Raw genomic sequence first — 23,290 nt, 5'->3', positions numbered from 1 at the left:
CATTACACATCAAAACTGCAGAGGTGATTGAACCTGCACCTTCCCGCAGCAGTGAGAGAGAAACCAGTCAAACACAGGCAGATGGCACCAAACACTCACTCAGTTTCTGTTCTTGTCCTTGCTGATTTCGATTTTGCTCTACACTTTAATCAGCAAGGATTAATGGAGCTGCCCATGGTTCACGTTCCTGCCATTAGGAAGCAATGGCTGCAAACTCTACTCTCAACCTTGACAAATTTTCCAGGACATAGTAAAAACACTAGATCACTCAGTCAGCCCAAAACTACATCAGAATAAGGATCAGAATAACTTGATGTTATGTTACATAGAGTCATGGAAATGACTGTCGCATTGTCAGAAACAAGAACCTTGGCCCATCTAGTCTGTGCTGAGCCATTTAAACTGCCTGCTCCCATTAACCTGCATCAGGACCATAGCCTTCCATACCCATATATAATCATAAAAGTTTAATCAAATAAATAGTGCAAGAAGAGATTTTTAAAAGTGAGTAGTGTTCCAGGGTTAAATGTCCATTTAGAAGTCTGATGGCAGAGGGGAAGAAGCTATTCATGAACTGTTGATTGTGTGCCTTCAGACTCCTGTACCTCCCCCCTGATAACAGCAATAAGAAGAGGGCATGTCCTGGATGACGGCGGTCCTTAATGATTGATGTCACCTTTTATGACCATTAGACATGGGAGCAGATTTAGGATTTTTGTTCCATCAAGCATGCTCCACAGATTCACCACTCTCTGGATAAAAAAATTCCCCCTCATGTCCATTCTAAAAAAGATGTATATTCTGAGGGTGTGTCCTCTTGTCTTAGACTCTCCCACCATAGAAAATATCCTCTTCACATCCACTCTATTAAGGCCTTGCACCATTTGATGGGTTTCAATGAGGTCACTCTTAATTCTTTTGAATTCTAGTGAATACAGGCCCAGAGCCATCAAATGCTTTTCATATGACAAGCCATTTTCGTGAACCTCCTTTGAATCCTCTCCAGTTTCAGCACATCTTTTCTAAGATTAGAAGCCCAAAACAGCTCTCAATACTCCAACTGAGGCCTTACCAGTGTTTTATAAAGTTTCAGCATTACATCCTTGCTTTTATATTCTAGTTCTCGTGCAATGAATACCAACATTGCATTTATTTTCCTCACCACAGACTCAACCTACAAATTCACCTTCAGGGAATCCTGCACAAGGACTCCCGAGTCACTTTGCACTTCAATTTTTTGTATTATCTCTCCATTTAGAAAATAATCAAAACTTGCAATTCTCTACCAAGCTTATTACCATACACTTCCCGACACTGTTTTCCATCTGCCACTTCATTGCCCATTCTCCTAATCTAAGTCCTTCATGTGTAAGCCTCTTTACTTCCTCAAAACTACCTGCCCCTCCACCTATGCTTATATTGTTTACAAATTTTGCAACAAAGCCATCAATTCCATTATCTGAATCATTGGATATAACATAAAAAGAATTGGTCCCAACCCAGACTCCTGTGGAACACCACTAGTCACCAGCAGCCAGCCGGAAAAAGTCTCTTTGTATTCCCACTTTTTGCCTCCTGCCAATCAGCCACTGCTTTATCCATTCTAGAATCCTTCCTGTAATACCATGGTTTGTAGCTTGTTAAGCAGCCTCATGTGTGGTACCTTGACAAAGGTCCTCTGAAAATCCAAGTACACAACATCAACTGATTCTCCTTTGTCTATTCTGCTTGTTATTTCTTCAAAGAATCCCAACAGTCTTTTCAGGCAAAATTTTCCCTTGAGGAAACAATCTTGACTAAGGCCTATTTAATCATTTGCCTCCAAGTACCCTGCGACCTCAGTCTTAATAATCAACTCCAATATCTTCCCAATCACTCATGTCAGACAAATTGGTCTACGGTCTCCTTTTTTTCTGCCTCTCTCCCTTCTTGAAGAGCAGAGTGACATTTGCAATTTTCCAGTCTTTGGGTACCATTGCAGAAACTAGTGATTCTTGAAAGATCATTACAAATGCCTCCATGATCTCTCCAGCCACCTCTTCCAGAAAAATAGGGTGTAAACCATCTGGTCCAGGTGACTATCTACCTTCAGACCTTCCAGCTTCCCAAGAACCTTTTCTCTAGTAACAGTAACTTCACACACTTCATAATCCCTGACACCTGGAGCTTCTACCATGATGCTAGAATCTTCCACGGTGAAGAATGATGCAAAATACTTATTCAGTTCGTCTGTCATTTCCTTCTCCCCCATTACTACCTTTCCTGCAATGTTTTCCAGCAGTCTGATATCCACTCTTGCCTCCCTTTTACACTTTTTGTATCTGAACAAACTTTTGCTATCCTCTTTAATGTTATTGGCTAGCTTACTTTTGTATTCCATCTTTATCTTCTTAATGACTTTTTTAGTTGCCTTCTGTTATTATTTAAAAGCTTCCCAATCCTCGAACTTCCCAGTAATTTTTGCTCTATTATATGCTCTCTCTTTGGCTTATATGTTAACTTTGACTCTCCTTGTTGGTCATGGTTGTGTCATCTTGCTTTTAGAATATTTCTTCTTCTTTGGGATATATATATATCCTATGCCTTCCAAATTGCTTCCAGAAATTCCAGCCATTGCTGCCCTGCTGTAAACCCTGCCAATGTTCTTTTCCAATCAATTCTGGCCAACTCCTCTCTCATGCCTCAGTAATTTCCTTTACTCCACTGTAATAACCGTATAACAATTACAGTATGGAAACAGGCCATCTTGGCTCTTCTAGTCCATGCCAAACACTTACTCTCATCTACTCCCACCTACCTGCACTCAGCTCATAACCCTCCATTTCTTTTCTGTCCATATACCTATCCAATTTTTTTTAAATGACAAAATCAAACCTGCCTCTACCACTTCTACTGGAAGCTCATTCTTTACAGCTACCATTCTCTGAGTAAAGAAGTTCCCCCTTGTGTTACCCCTAGACTTTTGCCCCTTAACTCTCAACTCATGTCCTCTTGTTTGAGTCTCCCCTACTCTCAATGGAAAAAGCCTATCCACCTCAACTCTATCTATCCCCCTCATAATTTTAAATACCTCTATCAAGTCCCCCCTCAACCTTCTACGCTCCAAAGAATAAAGACCTAACTTGTTCAACCTTTCTCTGTAACTTAGGTGCTGAAACCCAGGTAACATTCTAGTAAATCTTCTCTGTACTCTCTCTATTTTGTTGACATCCTTCCTATAATTTGGTGACCAGAACTGTACACAATACTACAAATTTGGCCTCACCAATGCCTTGTACAATTTTACCATTACATTCCAACTCCTATACTCAATGCCCTGATTTATAAAGGCCAGCATACCAAAAGCTTTCTTCACCACCCTATCCACATGAGATTCCACCTTCAGGGAACTATGCGCCATTATTCCTAGCTCACTCTGTTCTACTGCATTCCTCAATGCCCTACCATTTACCAGGTATGCCCTATTTTGATTAGTCCTACCAAAACGTAGCACCTCACACTTATCAGCATTAAACTCCATCTGCCATCTTTGTAATATTGATACATCTGACTTTAGTTTCTCTTTCTCAAATTACAGGTGAATTCAATCATAATATGATCACTATACCTTATAGGTTCTTTTACTTTAAGCTCTCTAATCATAGAACCATAGAACACTACATCACAGAAAACAGACCATTCAGCCCTCCTAGTCTGTGCCAAAATTTATTCCATTTCAGTTTCAATTTCAGTTCATTGCACAACACCCAGTCTAGAATTGCTGATCCCTTAGTGGGCTCAACCTCGAGGTGCTCTAAAAATCCATCTCAAAGACACACTAGAGATTCCCCCCTCTTGGCATTCCATACCAACCTGATTTTCCCGATCCACCTGCATATTGAAATCCCCCATGACTATTGTAACTTTGCCCTTTTGATATGCATTTTCTATCTCCCATTTTAAATTGTAGACCACATCTTACTATTGTTTGGGGGTCTGCATACAACTCCCATCAGGATGTTTATTTACACTTGCAATTCCTTAGCTCTATCCACAATGATTCAACACCTTCCAACCCTATGTCACCTCTTTCTAATGATTTAATTTCATTTTTTATCAACAGGGCCTCATTGCCCTCTCTGCCTTCCTGCCTGTCCTTTTGATCCAATGTGTATTCTTGGATATTAAGCTCCCAGCTATAATTTTCTTTCAACCATGTTTCAGTGATGCCTACAACATCATACATGCCAATCTGTAACTGTGCTACAAGTTAATTGACCTTTGTCTGTAAACTGCGCACATTTAAATATAACACCTTTAGACCTGTATTCACGTTTAAACAAGCTATCGCTGCTTAAAACTGACAGAAGCAAGACTGATTGTGGTTGGAAGTGCCCACATAGGACACCACGGAGGAAGCGCGGGTGCAGAGCTGGGTTACAAGTGTGTTTAAGGAAACGGTTTTAAACTTCCTGTACCAATTATCTTGCTGGCAAACATGCAGTCTCTGGTGAATAAAATCAGTGATCTCAGAGCTAAGGTGCTAAATCAGAGGGACATGAGGACCACATATGTCCTTTGTTTCACAGAATCCTGGTTAACCCCTTCTGTACCAGATGCAGCAATCAGATCGATGGGTTTGCTATACACCGTCAGGATAGATCTATAGAGTCTCTTAAAAGCAGAGGTGGAGGAGTATGCCACATGATAAACTCTTCTTGGTGCACAAATATATTAGTGCTGTTTCAGTTCTGTTCACCAGGCCTGGGACAGTTAATATCTAGCAGTTAAATGCCGTCCTTTTTACCTACCACAGGAGTTCTCTGGAGTTATTTTGATAGCAATATACATTTCACCTCAGGCCAATGTCAACCAGGCTTTAGATGATCAGACCAATGGGATCAACATGCACAAATCAGCATACCATCGTTCTGGGAGATTTTAACCAGGCCAGTCTGAAAAAATCACAAAGCAATTACCAACAACAGTTCACTTGCAATTCCAGAGGAAACAACACAGTGCACCGTTGCTATACCACCATCAAGAATGCCTACCATGCTATTCCACACCCTCACTTCAGGAAGTCTGATTACCTAGCTGTACTTCTACTCCCTGAATATAGGCAGAGATTGAAGACTGCAGCACCAGTGGTGAAGACCAAGAAGGCATGGACAAGGGAAGCACAGGAACATTTACAGGACTGCTTTGAATTGGTAGACTGGACTGTATTCAGCGATTCATCTTTGAATCTGGATGAGTATGCTGCAGTTGTCACTGACTTCATTAAAACCTGTGTGGATAAGTGTGTGCCCACAAAGACTTTTGGTCTGTACATTCCCAGACCAAAAGCCGTGGATGTTGTCTGCTGAAGGCTAGATCTGTGGCACTCAAGTCTGGCAAACCAGGCCTGTACCAGAAAACCAGGCATGATTGGTGTAGGGCTGTTTCAAGGTCAAAGAGACCATTTCAAATGAGGTTGGATGCAACATTGGATGCATGGCAACTCTGGCAGGGTTTGCAGGACATTACTTCCTACAAAGTGAAACCCAATAGCATGAATGGCAGCGATGATTCACTACCAGATTAACGCAATGTCTTCTATGCCCGCTTTGAAAGGAAGAACACAACTACAGCTGTGAAGATCCCTGCTGCACCTGATGACCTTGTGATCTCCATCTCAGAGTCTGATATTAAGCTGTCTTTAAAGAGAGTGAACCCCCGCAAGGTGGAAAGTCCAGATGGAGTACCTGGTATGACTTTGAAAACCTGTGCCAACCAACTAGCGGGAGTATTCAAGGACATTTTCAACCTCTCAGTACTATGGGTGGAAGTTCCAACTTGCTTCAAAAAGGCAACAATTAAACCAGTGCTTAAGAAGAATAATGTGAACAGCCTAAATGACTATCGCCCAGTAGCACTCACATCGACAGTGATGAAATGCTTTAAGAGGTTTGGTCATGACTAGACTGAACTCCTGCCTCAGCAAGGACCCAGACCCATTGCAACTTGCCTATCACTACAGTAGGTCAATGGCTCTCCACATGGCTTTAGACCACCTGGGCAACACAAACACCGATGTCAGGATGCTGTTCATCGACTATAGATCAGCATTTAATACCATCATTCCCACAATCCTGATTAAGAATTTGCAGAACCTAGGCCTCCATACCTCCCTCTGCAATTGGATCCTCAACTTCCTTACTGGAAGACCACAATCTGTGCAGATTGGTGATAACATATCCTCCTTACTGATGATCAACACTGGCGCACCTCAGGGGTGTGTGCTTGGCCCACTGCTCTATTCTCTATATACACATGACTGTGTGGCTAGGCACAGCTCAAGTACCATCTATAAATTTGCCGACAATACAACCATTGTTGGCAGAATCTCAATTGGTGACGAGAGGGTGTACAGGAGTGAGATATGCCAACTAGTGGAGTGGTGCTGCAGCAACAACCTGGCACTCAAAGTCAGTAAGACGAAAGTGCTGATAGTGGACTTCAGGAAGGGTAAGACAAACACATACCAATCCTCATAGAGGGCTCAGAAGTAGAGAGAGTGAGCAGATTCAAGTTCCTGGGTGTTAAGATCTCTGAGGATCTAACCTGGTCCCAACATATGGATGTAACTATAAAGAAAGCAAGATTTTGAAGAGATTTAGCATGTCAACAAATACACTAAAAAGCTTCAGTAGATGTACCGTGGAGAGTATTTTGACAGGCTGCATTACTATTACTGCCTGGTATGTGGGGGAGGTGGGGGGGTGCTACTGCACAGGATCGAAAGAAGCTACAGAGGGTTGCAAACCTAGTCAGCTCCATCTTGGGCACTAGCCTACAAAGTACCCAGGACATCTTCAGGGAGCAGTGTGTCAAAAAGTGCAGAATCCATTATTAAGGACCTCCAGAACACAGGGCATACCCTTTTCTCACTGTTGCCATCAGGTCGGAGGTACAGAAGCCTGAAGGCACACACTCAGCGATTCAGAAACAGCTTCTTCCCCTCTGCCATCCAATTCCTAAATGGACATAGAACCCTTGGACACTACCTCACCTTTTCTTTAATATACAGTACTTCTGATTTTTGCACGTTTTAATCTATTCAATATACATATACTGTAATTGATTTACTTATTTATTTTTTACTATTATTATTTTTATTTGATTTATTTTTTATCTTCTATATTATCTATTGCATTGAACTGCTGCTGCTAAGTTAGCAAATTTCACAACACATGCTGGTGATAATAAACCTGCTTCTCAGTTTTTTTGATCTTTTCTACTACTTACGTTGCAACTCATCCCATTGACTGTAACTTTGCCCTATCAACAGTCTCTCCTTGTTTGGAGTCTCACTACATGTTGCCTCTGTTTGTAAACCAACTACCTTATTCTCAGTACTATCACTCCAGATCCCATCCACCTGCCAAATTAGTTTAAGCTTACCTGAGCAACTCTAGCCAACCTGCCTGCAAGGATATTGGACCCCTTTGGTTTCAGGTGTAACCCATCCTTTTTGTACAGATCATACCTTCCCTGAAGAGATCCCAATGATCTATAAAGTTGAATCCCTGCCCCCTGCATCAGTTCCTCAGCCACACAGCACCTGCCAAATCATCCTATTCTTACCCTCAATGACACACTACCCTGGAGGTCCTGTTTCTCAGCTTTCTACCTATCTAAAATCTCCCTCTAGAACCTCCTCGGGTAATCTACTTATGTGAATGATGCCAATGTGTACCAAGACTTCTGGCTGCTCACACTCTCCCTTCAGAATGTCATGGACACAATCCGAGACATCCCTGATCCTCACACCAGGGAAGCAACACACCATCTCGGTGTCTTTATTGCACCCACAGAAACTCGTATCTGTTGCTGTGACTAAGGAATCCCCTGTCAACATTACAGTCCTCTTCCCTTCTCTGCCCTTCTGAGCCACAGCACCAGAAGAATGCCAGAGACCTGACCACTGTGGCTCCCTGGCTCCTTCAATAGTGTCTAAAGCAGCATTGCCCAACCTTTTTTAGCCCAATGCCCCCCTTTTTTAGCACCTTAATACTTGCCAACACTCCCCTAAAGCACCTTCATACTTGTCAAAGCCCCCCTTAGGCACAAATGCCCCCTTCTGGCATCCCTACAGTGTCAAAACATGTCAACTATATGCTAAATTGAGAAAAATTATTCAGTTTTAATTTTTTATTTGTCTTAAACCAAGCTGTGTGCTGTGATCCTTGAGCTTGATGGTTTTTAGCAAGAGTTGTAATATCTAGTTCAAGTTGTGACAGCAAAAACGTTAAGTCCCAATGTGTAACAATGTCTATTTTTTGTGAGTATGTGGTTCACTGCACAGAATCCTCTTTCAACGAGGTAGGAGGATGGAAATGCAATGAAGCACAGTTTGGCTTTACTCCAAGGAGCAGGAAACTTTGTATGACAGTGTAGCCCAGGCATGGGAAAACTACGGCCCGTTAAGCTTTTTAATCCGGCCCGCAGAACTTGATGAAATTATATTAATAAACCTTGTTAACGTTTTTTCCCCGCAATTCTGGTGTTTTCCCAATAGATGACGCACTCTATATACATTTGTGGCGACCCATTTCCTGGCACATCCAAACCGGCTCACAATTAGCCAGTGTTCCGGCTAAGGGAGATAGCCTGCGGGGATTTGCGAGCACAGAGCTTTGGAGCCTCTGTGCCACGGGGGGGGGGGGGGGGGCAGGTTGAGGGAGGCTTAAAAGTGAGGCTGGGGATTCCGAATAAAGTTTTTTTCTTCGACTGCAGTTACCGACTCCATGTCGTAATTTTAGCGCTGCATGTAACACACCGCTACACATTGACCTTTGTTGAGGTGCAGCGTATTACTCCACATTTGTGCTTTACTCTTTGTTCGGCTCGACCTATTTGTGTGAACAGGCGTTCAGCGTCATGAACATCAACAAAGCCAGCCACAGATCCAAGTTAACTGACCAACACCTCAGATACATCCTGAGAATTGCCACAACAAAACTAAATCCAGACTTTGATGTGCTGGCTAAAAAGGGAGACCAACAACACTGTTCCCACTGAAATTAAAAATAAGTTTCTTCGTTGTGTTATGTAAAAAATGCATTTGAAAATATTTTTTTCAATAAGCCTTACATGTTACATGTCATTTCTGTTAAGTGATGGACATGAGTAGTGCGCAGGTGCACGTACGTTCTCAAAATAAAAAATGCGCTCCAGATCAAATAACGCGCTCCGCATACTGGCGCGCTCTCACTGTTCTGTCTTTGTGCTGGTCGTTGTTGAGTTTTGGCACAGGGGACAATTGAATAAGAAGGAGCAGGACAAGTAGACCTGCATCTCCTACTGTTTTTGAAATAAAGACAGTCAGGAGGAGAGTGATGATGATAATATCTTGAAGGATAACAGAATTTTCAGTGCTTTAAAATAATGACTGTTACTATTAAAAAAAGCTGTATTTTATTCCTTTAATTTTCAGTGTTTTAAAAGTTATTTCAATAAATAGCTAAATACCATGGGACTTCAAAGACAGATATTTTGTTGTAATGCATTTGTTCATTTTCAATTGAAATTAAAGCACATGTTTTCTACATATCCCATGATATTTTATTTTCTCTTATGAGGTGTATTACCAAAACACTCCGTCCATCTGCTCCTGGTCCGGCCCCCCCTGTCAAATTTTAGAACCCTTTGTGGCCCACAAGTCAAAAAGTTTGCCCACCCCTGGTGTAGCCACATACCACAAGAGCTGAGAATTTTGAAAAGCATTTTTGTTTCTTCATCATTCTGAATTTTGATCATTTCTTTCTTGCAAACTCTCTTCCTGTTCTTCCACTTTGCAAAAAATGGGTTAATTACCCAGTCTGAAATTTTCAGGGATGAAGGGGTTAACCTATGAGGAGCGATTGAGTTGCCTGGGACTATACTCTCTGGAGTTCAGAAGAATGAGAAGGGATAATTACATCTGAGGAAGAACGGACAATAGTATGAAGGTATCAATGGAAGTGTACCAGTTCACAGAAATGGAGGGAGTTTAGATGGAAAAACTTGATAAGATATTTTATTACACCCTCTCAGAAATCCCATTATGATAGTAACCTCCCTGTTTGCTGGAGAAATTGTGGAAATCAAAATGCAAATCATTATCATATTTTTTGGGACTGCCCTGTTATCGAAGACTGTTGGAGGGGGATACACAATGCCCTACAAGACATCTTTAAATGTGAAATACCCTGAGAGAGTAAGACCATATATTTTGGATATATACCTCAAGAATGGTTGAAAAGAGATAAATATTTAATGAATGTACTGTTGGTGGCTGGTAAAAAGACTAGGAAATGGTTATCACAGGAGAGCCCAACTTTAAATGCATGGATGGAATTTACAATGGGTATTTACAAAATGGGGAAGATAACAGCATCTGTTAATCATAAGCTGGAACAATTTGATTCATACTGGGAAAAATGGTTGAACTACATAATGCCTCATAGGCCTGATTTTATTCTCACAAATCAATGAATATGTTGTAAAAAAAAAAGATCACTCCCTACTTGGACATAGTTTTTTCCTTTTGCTTGTTTTTTTCTTTCCACACTTTTCTATAAGTGTATACTTCAGATAAATACTTTGTGGAGATTTGTGATATATATGATTATATGATATATATGTACAATGTCTGAAATACATCTTATGGAAATGTTTGTTTGATGATGAACTTTAAAAAAATTACAAAAAAAGAAGGGATCTTATAGAAACATACAAAATTTTGAAAGGGATAGATAAGATAGTAGGAAATTTGATTCCATTGTTAAGTGAGACTAGAACTAAGGGATATTGCCTCAAGATTCAGGAGAGAAGTTTTAGGACAGAGATGACGGGAAACTATTTTTCCCAGAGAGTGATGACTCTGTGGAATTCTCTGCCCAGGGAAGCAGTTGAGGCTTATTCACTAAATATATTTAAGATACAGTTAAATAGGTTTTTACATAGTAAGGGAATTAAGGGTTATGGGGATAAGGCAGGTAGATGGATCTGAGTTTACAGATCAGCCATGATCTCATTGACTGGCGAGGCAGACTCGATGGGCTGGATGGCCTACTCCTGCTCCAATTTCTTACGTTCCACGTCGTTCAAATCTTTGAACTGATCCTGAAAATCTTTTTCTGCTCTCTGCTGTTCTTTGTCACAGCACCAGATTCTGGTGCTGGATGTCTCGAATGCAAGAACAAGGATGTGATGCTGAGGCTTTATAAGGCACTGGTGAGGCCTCTCCTTGAGTATTGTGAACAGTTTTGGGCCCCTCATCTTAGAAAAGATGTGCTGGCATTGGAGATGATCCAGAGGAGGTTCACAAGGATGATTCCAGGAATGAAAGGGTTATCAGAGGAGGAACATTTGATGGCTCTGGATCTGTAACTTGCTGGAATTCAGAAGGATGGGAAGATCCCCCCCCCCCCCCCCCGATCTCATTGAAACCTTTCGAATGTTGAAAGGCCTAGAGAGAGTAGATGTGGTAAGGATGTTTCCCATGGTGGGAGAGTCTAGGACAAGAGGGCACAGACTCAGGATAGAGGGGCACACTTTCAAAACAGAGATGTGGAAAAATTTCTTCAGCTAAATGGTGGTGAATTTCTGGAATTTGTTGCCCCATGCAGCTGTGGAGGCCAGGTCGTTGGGTGTATTTAAGGCAGAGATTGATAGGTCCTTGACTGGACATGGCGTCAAAGGTTATGGGGAAAAGGCCAGGAACTGGGGTTGAGGAGGGGATAGAAAAAAGGATCAGCCATGATTGAATGGCAGAGCAGACTCGATGGGCCGGGTGGCCTAATTCTGCTCCTATGTCTTATGGTCTTATGAACTCAGTGCCAGAGACCCAGTCGCTGTGGCTCCCCCCAGTAGGTCATTCCCATTAATAGTATCTACAGAGTACCATACTTTCCATGCAGGGAAACTGTGACAATATTGTTCTCCCAATGTTTTGCTTATATATTTCCTATTATCTGATAAAAGTGGACTTTTTTGCCAGGATTAAATTGAAATTCTACATATACAGTTTCATTTGTAGAATTTTCATATTGTCATACAGATCAGCCAGGTGTGCCACATCTCCACGTAGAAGTTTAATCTTGTTTCCAAGTTCTTGTCAACTTTGAGTAAAAATTCAATCACGGTGTCAAAAGATCAAAGAACCAGTTTAAGCCACAGCCAACACACTTTAGTGTGAAGAAGCAAGAGTTCAAACTCTTCATTGTTATTGTGGCATAACTGGTGAAATATTCCGCTATTTGATGGATGAGCTTAAATTTGTTGATAGTGGATATTACAAGAGTCATGCTTGAAAAAAGTAACTGGCTGAGGGTTTTGGCTGCGAGACGTTGACGATGAATTACACAATGGATTGCAAACAGACTTGAAATTTCTTTTTTCATAAATGCCACTAAACCAGCATGGCAACCTGACATATATGGTGGTGTTGTTGTTGCTATGGTGCTATATATAAATACATTTTGAGCTCGTCATAGATTGATTCTTTGTTGATATTTGTTTTTAACTTTTTACAAAAGAGAATCTCTTCATAAACTTCTCCGTTTTTGATAAACTGTACATATGCCATTAGCAATGCCTCATTATCTCGCACAGTTGACTCATCCAGTTGCATCCCAAATTTTGTTTTTTATAGCTCTGTGCATAGTTGTTACTCAATGTCTTCATATATGAGCTACAGAGCTATTTCTCAGAGGAATTGTTTTTGAAATCCATTTTCTGAACAGTGGTGAGCACTTCTGATACAGCATGCATTATTAATCTTTCACCAGTTGTATGATATTTTCCACATTTTGTTATCATTTTGGAAATGTTATAAGAAGCAATGAGACCACTATCGAGGGCGTTTTTAGCTTTCTTGGCAAATGACTTAAGTATGCAATGCTTTTCAAATGCTTCTTTCATCTGGAACTGACTAATACCATAAGTAGCCTTTCAGGGCATCTTTTAAGGAAGTGTTCCTGCAAACTTGATGGTTCCAGGGTTTCATTAGACAGTACAGTATTATAAATAAGACACATGGGGCACCTCTGATCTGACGGGAATGGAATAAAATAATACTCCAGGTAATTTCTGTAGTTTCTGTTTCTTATCAGGATTAGAATTCAAGGCTTCACTACCTTCAGGCATGTAGAGATCACGCCATAAGTATTTATCCATCATTAATGGGGCTAAATTAAAATAAAAAATTAACACAAACTGGGAATGCCTATTAATGATGATGATGGCAGTGAGTTGATATAGATAGAATGATGGTAGCGGCACAAAAAGGAATGACAAGGCGAAGATGGAGACAATCACAACAGTGAGAATTACGTTGACAAGGATTCAGATTGGAGTCTGAGTGTTAGTCGGGATAGAGCTGGTGTTTGGCAAACTACCTTTTTGCTATTCCGGTTAGTGGGATTGACCAATCACGTAAGGTCTCATAATCCCCAAAGATTGGTTCTTGACCACACATATGAAGCCAAAGTTGCTTTGAACACCTCAAGAGGAATCCTGTGGATCAACAGGTTCACAGATTGGCTCTATTTCATCATTTGGTTCCAGCCAGCACTGTATCATTGTGCAACCTGTTTTCTGTAGATCTGTGGAGAAAGTTAAGAGGGTGTACTTGACGTACCAACTGTTAAATTGCATAAACTAGTTCCATGCCACGAGTCAAGGGAACTGCTGGGCCCCGGAGCCATTCTCACTATACTTTGCACTAATAAATGAGGAATGAACAAATAAGAACAAAGAGAGAGTAAATTACTAGACAATCTACTTCACTCAAGTCTGAACTCGCCAAGGCCACTATAACATCTGGCACACTCCAAATAAATGGTCGCTCTGCTTGCACTTGAAATACTCTAATGGGCCATTTCTACCGAATCCCTCTTGCTGATTAGTCGCTTCTCAACAATAAGAAACTGCCATGAATCTCTACCTTCAAAATTTTGATCGCCATTGTGATTAAAAAACAGCTCTTTTCACACACTCTGGTGTGGATTGTTCAACTCAGAGAAACCTGGTTCAAAGCTCTGCTTTTTAAATCTTGGAATTTGAAGCATCGCTCCTTGAAGATGTACTGAATGTCGGGGAAGCTGGTGCCCATGTTGAACTGACTGAATATACACTTTCTGAAGCTTATTTCGATCCTGTGCAGTGCCACCCTCCCCATACCGGATGATGATGCAGTCAGTTTGAATTATCTTCACAGTACATCTGTAGGAATTCACAAGTGTTTTTGGTGACATACCAAATCTCCTCAAACTCCTAATGAAATATAGCCATTGGTCTTGCCTTCTTTGTAACTGCATCGATATGGTGGGTCCAGGATAGATCTTCAGAGATGTTGACACTCAGGAACTTGAAATTGCTCACCCTTTCCACTCCTGATCCCTCTCTGAGGACTACATCACAACACTTCACAGTATCAGCAACCCGGGTTCAATTCCTGTTGCTGCCTGCAAGGAGTTTATGACCGTAAAGGAGTCCCCATAACTGTAAAGGTTTCCTCCAGGCGCCCCAGTTTCCTCCCACATTCCAAAGACGTACTAGTTGGTAGGTTAATAGGTCATTGTAAATTGTCCTGTGATTAAGCTAGGATTAAATTGGGGGACTGCTGTGCAGTGGCTCAAAAGGCAAGGTGGGTGAACTCTACAATGTACATCAATAAATAGTAATAAAAGTAAATAATAATCTGCCACAATAAGGAATGGATACTTTTTTTAAATGTTGCATTTCACAATCTCAGAAATCACATGGCTGGAGGTGTATTTTTGAAATCTGGTGTAGTAAACCTAGCGGCAAATTTGCCACAGGATCCCACAAGCAGTAGTGATGTAATGACCAGAGTATGTACTTTGCTTGCATTTTTAAATCAGATAAAATACATAATGCCAACAGGATTAATGCAGCTCACTTTCTTCAGCATTTGAATTGAGTGACTGAAGTACAGTGAAGTTATAAGTAAACAGCGTCCTAAAGAAATGGTGTCTTTGTTTCTTTGCAGACGTTTGTAAGATAAAACAGACAGAAAAAAGAGACCAACTATGTGAACATATAAAAATAAATGAAGGAAAAATAGGCCTTCATAAAGACACTTTGACAGATTCACCTGTTCCAAGCCCCAAGAAGAAAAGATTGTGTGCTGAAGTGCAGGGTAATCCTATCAGAAGAGATGTTAATAGAGCTTCATATTCACAGGTTGGCCACAAATATTGTTTGCTGTCTCTTATGACTATTTTTTCAAATAACTTGCTCAAGTAACTTGCATAGCAGGTAAGTTGCATTGTTTTTTTTTGTTCAAAACAGTAACTTGAATGTATATGTCATCTTTAATGAGAAAAGCAGCCAAAGGAACATCATATTTGACAGCCTAAAGGAATTGGGACAAATAGACAAAGTTATAGTCACTCTGATAGGATGCAGTTCATTTTTACCAGTATATTACTGGTTTTACCAGTATTATCCAGGTTTTACCAGTTTTAAACAGTTTTTACGTATAAACCAGTTTAACCAGTATACACCAGTATAAACTAGTTTTAACCAGTATAAACCGGTATAAATAGGTTTAAACCTGTTTTAACCAGTTCTTACCAACATAAACCACTTTTAACAGTTTTTAACCAGTATAAACCAGTTTTAAACAGCATAAACCAGTTTAAACCAGTTTTTACCAGTATAAATGGGTTTTAACCACTATACAGATTTTAACCAGTATAAACTGGTTTTGACCAGTTTTAACCAGTATAAACCGCTTTTAACCGTCTTAACCAGTATAAACCGGTTTTAACCAGTTTTTACCAGTATAAGCTGGTGTAAACAAGTTTTTACCAGTATGAACGGGTTTTAACCACTATAAACAAGTTTTAACTGGTATAAACTTTTAACCGCTTTAACCAGTATAAACCAGTTTTGACCAGTTTTAACAAGTATAAACTGGTTTAAACCGGTTTTATCCAGTATAAACTAGCTTTAACTGGAAAACCAGTATAAACCGGTTTAAACCTGTTTTAACCAGTATAAACCAGTTTTGACCTGTTTTAACATTAAACCGGTTTAAACTGGTTTTAACCAGTATAAACTAGTTTTAACTGGCTTAAACCAGTATAAACCGGTTTAACCTGGTTTTAACTAGTTTTTACCAGTATAAACCGATTTTCAGCATAATAAACTGGTTTTCTGGTTATAACCAGTTTTGACAGGTTCTAAACAGTATAAACCTGTTTTAACCTGTTTTTACCAGTATAAACTGGTTTTAACCAATTTTAACCAGTATAAACTGGTTTTGACCATTTTAACCAGTATAAACCAGTTTTAACCCGTTTTAAGGTATAAACTGGTTTAACCTGGTTTTAACTAGTTTTTATAGGTATAAAACGGTTTTAACCAGTGTAATCCAGTTTTTACCAGTATAAACTGATTTTAAGCATTATAAACCGGTTTTGACTGGTTATAACCAGTTTTGACAGGTTCTAACCAGTCAAAACCAGTTTTAACCTGTTTTTACCTGTATAAACCAGTTTTAACCAATATAAACCGGTTTTGACTGGTTTTTACCAGTATAAACCAGTTTTAAACAGTATAAACAAGTCAAACAATTTTTAGCAGTATAAACCAGTTGTTACCAGCATAAACCGGTTTCAACCAGTATAAACCATTTTTAACCAGTTTTATCCAGTAGTTTTAACCTGTATAAAGTTTTTATCAGTAGAAACCAGTATAAACAGTATCAACCAGTTTTAACCAGTATAAACCCCCTTTTACCACTATAAACCAGTTTTAACTAGTATAAACCAGTTTTTGGACTCTGGTGTGGTTCCCGAGGATTGGAAAATTGCGAATGTCACTCCACTGCTTAAGAAAGGTTAGTGACAGCAGGAAGAAAATTATAGACCAGTTAGCCTGACCTCAGTGGTTGGGAATTTGTTGGAGTCAATTGTTAAGGATGAGGTACTGGAGTACTTGGTGATACAGGACAAGATAGGACAAAGTCAGCATAGTTTCCTTAAGGGAATGTCTTGCCTGATGAACCTGTTTGGAATTCTTTGAGGAGATTACAAGTTGGATATATAAAGCAGATGCAGTGGATGTGGTATATTTGGATTTTTAGAAGGTCTTTGTCAAGGTGGCACATTGGAGGCTGCTTACCAAGCCCAAGATATTATAGGAAAGTTATTAGCATTGTTAGAGCATTGGCTGATTGGTAGGAGGCAGCAAGTGGGAATAAGGGGATCCTTTTCTGGTTGGCTGCCAGTGACTAGTGGTGTTCCATAGTGTTCAGTGTTGGGACCGCTTCTCTTTAAGCTGTATCTCAATGATTTAGATAATGGAATAGATGGCTTTGTTGCCAAGTTTGCAGATGATACAAAGATAGTTGAGATGGTAGTGTTGAGGAAACAGGAAGGCTACAGAAGGACTTAGACAGATTAGGAGAATGGGCAAGGAAGTGGCAAATAAAATACAATGTTGGTAAATGCATGGTCATGTACTTTGGTAGAAGATATAAATGTGCAGACTATGTTCTAAATGGGGAGAAAATCCAAAAATCTGAAATGCAAGGGGACTTGGGAGACTTTGTGCAGAACACACTAAAGGTTAACTTGAATTTGAGTTAATGGTGAGGAAGGCAAATGCAATGTTGGTATTCATTTCAAGAGGTCTAGAATATAAGCGTAGGGATGTGATGCTGAGGCTTTATAAGGCACTGGTGAAGCTTCACCCTGAGTATTGTGAACGGTTTTGGGCTCCTCATCTAAGAAAAGATGTGCTGACATTGGAGACTGTTCTGAGGAGGTTCACAAGGATTATTCCGGGAATGAAAGGGTTATTTTATGAGGAATGTGTGATGACTCTGCATCTGTAATAGCTGGAATTCATAAGGATGAGAGGGGAACCTCATTGAAACCTTTCGAATGTTGAAAGACCTAGACAGAGTAGATGTGGACTTGATGTTTCCTGTGTTGGGGAAGTCTGGGACAAGAGGGCACTGCCTCAGGATGAAGGGGCATCAATTTAAAACAGAAATGTGGACAAATTTCTTGAGCCAGAGGGTGGTGACTTTGTAAAATTTGTTAACACAGGCAGCTGTGGAGGTCAAATCATTGAGTATATTTAAGGTGGAGATTGATAGGTTCTTGATTGGCCATGGCATCAAAGGTTTTGGGGAGCAGGCTGGAGAGTGGGACAGAGGAGGGGGAAGAAAAATGATCAGCCATGATTGAATGGCAGAGCAGACCCAATGGGCCAAATGGCCTAATTCTGCTGTGTCTTCTGGTCTTATGGTCTAAGTAATTGACTGCCTTGCCTTTGTCCAAGTGAAAACTCATTTTTAATTTCTAACATTTTGTAGCTAAGTATAAAAAATGAACATGTAAACATGCATATTTTAAGAGTACATTTTTTGCAAAAGGATATAAATGCCAATAAATAATGCAATTTTTGTGAAAGTGATATTTTAATATTTGAATTATACAATTTAATGGCTTTCATTGTCATGCTTACAACACAACTTATTGGAAACTTAATAAACAGGATTGAAAACAATAGTACACAAGCACATTTCAAGTCTATGATCAAATCATCATCAATGTTATGATGGTCTGTTAGAACTTCTATTGAAATGGTTTAAAAAAGCACTTGTAAGATACATCACCAGGCTAAATAATGTCTCTAGTAACAAATTATAATGGTCTGGATAGAAAATTAAATGATGAAATGATTCTAAATTTTGTAGCTCAAGATATCTTGAACTACTAAAGGACTTAGAAAAATTGAATATTGTATATAATGTAATACCATTTCAACAATACAGTTATATAAATCTCAGATAATTTTCGTATCCTTTGCAACTTATAGCTGCTTTTAAATAATTCTCTCTAATTAGAAGCAGGGTCCTCTTACTTACAGGCACAAGAAGGATTTGAATTTTTGAATCAGTTAGGGATGATATTCGTCCTACTTTCAGTTTTATCTCTGATTTGTTTATGAACGTCACTACTTTTGGGAAAAACAGTCAGCTCGAACACCAACGTCCCAAGATGCAGTCTTTAACTTTGATCATCAAGTTAGGTACATTTATTAAAGATGCTTGAAGCAATAAGCAAATTACATTATTCTGAGTGTCACTTACTTTTGTTACCACAGCATATCTAACCTTCAATACACTACTTACATCAATACTGAATTTAAGTACAATATGCATGAATGAAGTGTTCTTATCTTGTGATAGAACAGTAATAGGCTCTGTTTTTGACAGGCATCACAATAAAGTAGATGAATTAATTTAACATCACTTGTATTTATTGGGCCCAATCCAGTAGTTTCTTAAATGAACATAAACTGGTGCATGATTTGCTTAATTGCTTTGCTGCTCTGTTAATATTTTTATCAACACAGATTGGAACAATGCCAATAGTACATTAAATTATGATATACAATATAATTTTGGGAAAGTGGTAATAATGGAAATTTTTTAATTTATTTTGTTCAAAGTTGTCTGATGTTGTTTGAGGCAGTGATGTAGTTGAAAGGAAATGAAGAGAGAAAAGGATCTTTTTAATTACCTGCAATGTTCTTTGTCATTCTTTTCAGATTAGTTCTGAAAATACCAGCTTTGTAAAATGTTCAAGTGAAACATTTCTTACTTGGTTTTCATTTTAGTTTCTTCTACCAAATTTTCTCATGCATTGTTTGCCTTTTGGTACATTCCAAATAATCACACTTGCAGTTATGTCAACCAGCTGTTCACCAGAAGTCTTCATAACTGTCAGCTACTGCACCTGCATTTTAATGTGGCTGGGTGGGGTAGGAAGAATATTAGACTGTACAAAGTTATTACAATAGAGTTATGATCAGGAGACTGTGATTAATTTTCCTTATTCTAAAATAGGATTGAGGACATTTTCCTTTAACTTTGATCAACAATAGATAGGTGCATTTTATTAAAGATGCTTGGTATTTAATTGGATTTCCTAAACTTGCATGGTTATTCAGTAGATGATTGTGAGTCATTGAGAGCAAGTGGTGCAGGGGAAAGAAGAGGTGAGGTGTGGTGTGAGAGTCAAAGTGGGTAGTATTTGTAAAGTAATATATTTTCACTTTTGACATCCTGACAACTCTCATTGCTTGTTGAAAGAATATTAAACATCATTAAATTAGGGACCTTACCATCTTGGTCATATCCTCTTCTTGTTACTACCATCAAGGAGGAGATATAGGAGTGTGACAACCCACACTCAACTATTCAGAGAACAGCTTCATCCACACCACCATCAGATTTCTGAATGGTCCATGAATCCATTAACACTACCTTATTATTCCTCTTTCCCCACTTGATTTATTTTGTAATTTATAGTAGTTTTTATGTCTTGCACTGTACTATGCCAGAAAACAAATTTCATGTTGTTATAGGAGAATGATAATAAACCTGATTCTGAAACTAGGATCATTCTACTGTTGCCCTGGCTAAGGCAGATTGGATGGGATTTATTTGAATTTCCTAAACTTGCATGGTTATTCAGTAGATGACTCTGAGAGCAAATGGGAAGAAGAAGAGGTGGGTGTGGTGTAAGAGCCGAAGTGGGCAGCCATCGCTAAGAAACACATTTTCACTATTGGCATTCTGAGAACTCCCATTGCTTGTTGGAAGAATATTGAACAACATTATCAGACTGAAATGTGGAAAAGGCTGTCTTAACCAGTTGGTGAAGGTTTTAATTTAAAAGAATGAACATAGGGTTTAGGAAAATTTATTGAATATAAAGGGAGTAGCAAAAGCAAAAACTAAGGAGAAATGAAAACACATTTTTGAAAGAGTAGACACAGGATGATTGGAAAATGAGCTATAGAGAGATAGTTTTGGATTGTACCATAAACAAACAAGCTTGTGGAGGGTTTCTTATTGATAGTTAAAGTTCTGGAGCACAATTTGTTTACCTCTGCAGCCTGCAAATACCATAGCCAGCCAGTTCACTAATATAAAACTTTCACTGATCTAACAGACAGTGGCAGGCATAGAATCAAACTATTACCCACTTGTAATGCTACAGTTCTCATGTGCAGAATATATGTATTTACATTTTTGTATTACTTTGATGTTTTTAACTACTTTTTTTGTTCTTAATTTCTGCTCTTAACTTTATGTTTTGCAACTGCAGAACAGGATTTCACAAATTGTTCCAAAGAGAATCCCTTAGTCAGAAGTTATCGGGCAAGAGAGTCTGAAACAAATCCAAACTGTCTCATTAAGGTACAGGATCTTTTTTTTAATATAAGGAATTGAGTAGCTGGACATATTGGGGAATCTGGGTAAAAGTTAATTTTAATTTGCTGTATACCCTATTTTACAGTGTAGACACACAGGCAAGTAGTTGTATAGATTTGATGATGATGTAAAACTTAGTATGGAATTGCAAATAAGAGTGAAGAAATGGAAAAGATTTCATTATATTGGTGGACTGAACTACAGTACCTGCTTATCCGTGTGTGTGGTTGAAAATATAATGGAGAAACACTAGCAAGCAGAATAATCAATCAAAATATAAAATTAATATCAGCTGATGTTATAGTGCCCTTCCAACATTTGATTATCAATAATGTCTGGAGAGAGGCAAAATAGACTGCCACTATTCTATCACTTGTTTATTTCTGGCAAAAATGGATTTTCTGCTTCTTGCTGCCTCCATTGTGGTTATATGAATCCTTTAATAATTAATATTGTATTAAAAGTGCTGGATCAAAATAATTAAAATAATTATTTTTGCAGCTAAGAGTTTGCAAGTACAAAAGCTTGTTATCAAGTGCACAATAAAAGTGGTAGCATTTACTAATTTGCCAATGTGAATTTCTACATTTGCAGGTTAGTAAATCTTTGGAAATCTTCTCCCAGTGAACCATGGATGCTTTGTCATTACATCTAACTAATAAATTTTTGAAAATTGGAAGGATCAGATGATGATGTGGCCTAGAGACATAGGTCAGCCATTGTGCCAACTGATAGGACAGTTTCAAAGGGCATTATGACCTTTTCCTGTTACTATCCAGAATGTTTCCTCTTCATTTCCCCCAGCATTTTATACCCTAAATCCATGCAACCTGATAGAATGATAACTCATTCATTGTCTGAACAGAGTTAGAACATGAGGTGGAATGGAATAACAAGAACTTATTTGGCAATAATAACAAATGAAACAACTTACCATATAAAATTATTTTTTAGTTTGTAGAAATTATTCTACTTCTGTACTAAGTTTAAAATAAATATTGGTGGAATAGGTAAATCAGCACCACTTTGGCAAAGCTTTCAACTTTCTATTAGGAACAAGTAAATATGAAATACAGAGATAATAGCAAACATTCTCAATCTCAGAAGGTGAGCAAAAGTGTTTGTATTTAAATATTTCTTAAAGAAAACAAAAAAAAAATGGCTTACACAACAGTAAAGACAGTTTGTGTCAGCAATCTTATGAGAACATAAGGTAGACTTTTAGAGAGGAAAGAAATCTATTCAGTGCTTTGAATTGGAAAGAAAGATGAAGCTGGATATATGTTGTGTCTTTTCCTTTCAACATGTCCCAAAGCAGTTCACAGCCAAGGAATTGTTTTGGAAATCTGGGCACTCTTGCTGTCTGTCTAAATGAAGCAGCACGATTCCACAAGCTACAAGATAAAAGAGTAGCTCCTTGGTTGAGATTTTTGACCCTTGGGGCCAGTTGAATAGAGCACTATGGCTGATCGATTGTTCTGTATGCTGGAGGCAAAATAGTTATAGATTTACTGGTTCTCATGAGATTTTGCACACTGAGATATGGCCAGGGGTAGAAAAGGGGTTTTGAAGTTAAGTGTATCAATCTACCTAGACAAGAGGAGAGCTGAGGCAGGAGAAGGGAGAACAAATAATGAGAAAAGAAAGTGAAAAAGATGGTGGATTATGGATAAGAATACAAACTGTGACAAGAAAGTAATGGGTGGTAGAAAAGATGGACGAGAGAAGAGGGGGAAGAGGAATGGAAATAGCTGCCCAGTGGGATGAGGCTGGGTGGTGAGATAATAAGAGTGCCAGGTGATTATTTAGCTGAGAAAGAAATACAAAGGTAATCACTGTGAGCATGAGACATTAGATGATATTTAGTAGAAATATGACTGAGACCCTTAAGGATGCTCAGTATTGGAGAAGGGAAGTGGATGTTATAGAAAAAGGAATGCTTGGTGAAACAGCAGCTAAAAAGAATTGCGAGTGAAGCTATGAACTGTTTAGTGGTGAGAAATGGGCATGAGC

General features: G+C 39.0%; 1 long non-coding RNA gene across 3 annotated transcripts in view; it reads left to right on the top strand.

Annotated features, from left to right (window-relative positions):
* LOC132393382 (uncharacterized) overlaps positions 1 to 23,290 on the top strand; it is a 110,718-nt gene that overhangs the window by 15,869 nt on the left and 71,559 nt on the right. For 2 of the 3 annotated variants that reach the window (XR_009511855.1, XR_009511857.1), the window contains exons 2-3: positions 15,023 to 15,216; positions 21,171 to 21,262. This is a non-coding gene — a long non-coding RNA (uncharacterized LOC132393382). The remainder of the gene's footprint in view (positions 1 to 15,022; positions 15,217 to 21,170; positions 21,263 to 23,290) is intronic. The other variant, XR_009511856.1, reaches the window with a different exon arrangement.

The sequence above is a fragment of the Hypanus sabinus genome, chromosome 4 (assembly GCF_030144855.1).
Source record: "Hypanus sabinus isolate sHypSab1 chromosome 4, sHypSab1.hap1, whole genome shotgun sequence".
Lineage (NCBI taxonomy): Eukaryota > Metazoa > Chordata > Chondrichthyes > Myliobatiformes > Dasyatidae > Hypanus > Hypanus sabinus.
The sequence above is the reverse complement of the archived record's forward strand: the minus strand, read 5'-3'. Positions and strand labels throughout refer to the sequence as shown.